We start from the raw sequence: 3,270 nt of genomic DNA, 5'->3' as shown, positions 1-3,270 counted from the left end.
CAGCGATCACCTGATTTTGACAGCTCGCTCAGCGATCACCTGATTTTGACAGCTCGAGTTGAATAATTTGCTATTTCTACAGAAACTCGTAGAAATCGAGAGAGAGAGAGAGAGAGAGAGAGAGAGAGAGAGAGAGAGAGAGAGAGAGAGAGAGAGAGAGAGCGCATGACCCTCATCCTCCACCCACTATATTTTGCTGCTGATACCTTGAAGTTTCACTGCGTTATAACCTGATCTAACAAACTTTTAAGAATGGAAATTTGCATCAAATATATGTAAACATGCTTAGGTAAAATAAACATACATCTTGATACATTAAACATTTAATTGATTCAACAAAAGAAAATACATTAATCAATCATTGGATAGGCTACATCAAACAATAACTTGAAATAACAAAATCATTCATCATCGCTTTCCGACTCCTCACTGTCACTGGTGATGTTTATAATCAATTTCTCAGTTAGATGGTCACGTGCTATATCCCTTTTCCTATAAATATCCTCCACTTCTCTTGCATGACGCATACATGACTTCCAGTCCTCTGCTGTTACCCTGTCTATTGCACGTTTAGTTATACGTTCAACATTTGTCAAAGTCTGATTGGGATTTGAATTGCATTTCTTAACCTCATTTTTTACTTGTGCCCAAATCAATCTCTAGCGATTTTGTCAATTTCATACTCGTGGAGGTACTTGTGCTGCTTTACCACATCTAGAAGTTCGGTTTTGGTATAGGAAGGGTCATGAGCTATATTGTGGTTAGTTAACCAGGAGACCATATCCGATTTCCTTGAACTGCTGACAGGTGCTTTGTTCAATATTTTTGAATGATATGAAGCATTATCAACGACAATGAGCGACCTAGCGGGAATGTTTACCAGTAGCTGTGTTTGAAACCATGATAGGAAGCATGTATGGTTCATACTATCATGGTAGTCACCCTTATTACCATTTTTCGATCGGAAAAATAGCAATCCTCCTGGTACGAATCCATATTCTCCACCAGCATGCACTATGATAAATCTAGTTCCTTTACCCGTTGTCACTCGTGGACCAACAATTCCATCGGGTAGAGTCCAACATTTGTCCACACACTCATTTTGATTTACCCATGTCTCATCCAGATATATTTCCGGTCTTGGAGAATCGGATTTTCGGTTTTCATCAATAAGCCTTAGATATTTATTTCGGGCAAGAACAATATCGTTCCTTTCCATCAAGAGCTTCCTACCGCTTTCAACTTTCTTATAACGAAAGCCGAGTTCCTTAACAAGTTTGAGAAGGGACATATAAGCACCAGGGAAATTCAGAGGTGGCTTCTTCACCTTATCCAGCAGGTTTTCTATTGTTGGAATTTCACCTCTTTCATAGAAAGCCATTATCTCCCGACGTACACAGTCCTTATCAAAATCATCTAAGACTCCCATTAGGCTACTGGTGACTTTCTTGACCTAGGGGGTGGAGAGTGCATCTCTCCACGCTTGTGTTGCTGCTTTATCCGCTGAATGGAACGAACAGATATTCCTGCTGCAGCAGCAGTCCTCTTTACGATATCATCTTCGCCTTCCTTATCATATTGCTCACGAAGATAATTGCAGACCTTAATTACGACGATTCTTGTCTGGCTCGTTATCCGTCCCATACGTTTTGTGTTTTTTAAGCAATCCTCCATTATTATAGTTACTCCTTTATACTTCAGTGTATGTATAGTATATCGCTGAATGGTTACTGAGCTGAGAGCTGTTTCTTTTTTTCCAATGTTAGCTCGGGTAACAACTGCGTTTGAAATTTCCGCCAATTACAGTAACTGGCTATTTTAGTGATCATTCTGCCTCCCTAGATAAGGCGCATGTTTTCTAACCATTAAGTATGTTATTTGGACACGTGGACTACTATATTCATACTATATAGCATCTCCGTATTTAAATGAACTTTACAATATACATGATTCTGACCAATTTCTTATATATTTACAGGATACTGAAGATAAATGAATCAGAGTGCATTCGAAATCGTGTAAAATCCTTGACTTTGACTATTTGAGTGATACTTTAGTGATAGTTTTCTCAAAGTTCTCGAACGTTTTCATCATTTAACATACATTTTCATTTTCTTTAAAGAGTATAATTAACTTCTACAATAAAAACAACCTGAATTAGTAATTGCAAGCGCCTTCAACACACTCAAATGAATAGCCACACGAATAGTTGCTGTAATCCAATTACCACCTTCGCTTAGCAAGGGGCGGGGCATCACCGACAACTTAGCGTATGGCAGGTATATACAAATATAGCATCGCTCAATCTCTAAATGAAAAAAAAAAATAATGAAATGAGTAGCTCTACATATAGGCCTAGGCTTACACAACAGCAACTGCCTCTCTCTCTCTCTCTCTCTCTCTCTCTCTCTCTCTCTCATCATAACATTGTATTCGTTCCTTTATTGTTCCCATGTTTTTCATTGGACATTGCTCAAATTTAACTCTTGATTTCATTATGGAAGATCGCGTTTCCAATTACGCAAGCATTCCGTTCATTGTGGTGTCATAAATTCATTTGTGTAAGGTTACTTGGTAGGCTATGTCGAAAAATGTTTATTTTGCTCAGAAATGTAGATGCAAATTACAACTTGAACGAACACTGTAAAGCTTACTACTGCATTTAAGTATCAATGATTTCAGAACCGTAGAATATGATTGAAAGTTATAGGAGGTCAAACAAAAAGCAAGCACATTAAGACTGAAGCTCCTCCCCCTTCTAAAGTTGCCAGATGTCGCATTAATTAGCAATATATGTCCGAGGATTTAAAAAAACTGTATCCTCACTTTCCTTGCCAAGTGTACAATTGAACTGTCGTATATGTATGCATGGTGTTAGTTTCAAACTTTTTGCTGATGATACTCAGTTCTATTTGACATTTAATGATGTTGCTGACACAGAAGGAAAACAGTGCTGTCATGAATGGCATCAAGTTGTGGATGGAAAAGAAACAGTTGAGGTTGAATGAGGATAAAACTGAGTGTCTGGTTGTGGGAATAAAGGGTGATCTAAGAAGACTGGGTAATATTCAAAGCCTTGTGGTTAACGGTACTTTACTGACTAAACAACTCTGTTAAAGATTTGAATGTATTGCTGGATCGCAATCTTTCATTCAATGAGCAAATTAACAAAGTTACGAAGACTGCGGGACACCATTTAAGGAACATCGCTTTTATAAGGAAATACTTGGATGAGTCGTTAATGAGAATGCTAATTCAGAACTATGTTAT

At 37.9% G+C, this 3,270-nt stretch overlaps 1 pseudogene; it reads right to left on the bottom strand.

The window, feature by feature from the left end:
• Window positions 1-365: 365 nt before the first annotated feature.
• On the bottom strand, window positions 366-1,704 carry LOC136837900 (uncharacterized; annotated as a pseudogene).
• Between the last annotated feature and the right edge of the window lie 1,566 nt (window positions 1,705-3,270).

The sequence above is a fragment of the Macrobrachium rosenbergii genome, unplaced genomic scaffold (genome assembly GCF_040412425.1).
Source record: "Macrobrachium rosenbergii isolate ZJJX-2024 unplaced genomic scaffold, ASM4041242v1 13875, whole genome shotgun sequence".
Taxonomy (NCBI): domain Eukaryota; kingdom Metazoa; phylum Arthropoda; class Malacostraca; order Decapoda; family Palaemonidae; genus Macrobrachium; species Macrobrachium rosenbergii.
This window is presented reverse-complemented; position numbering and strand designations above follow the sequence as displayed.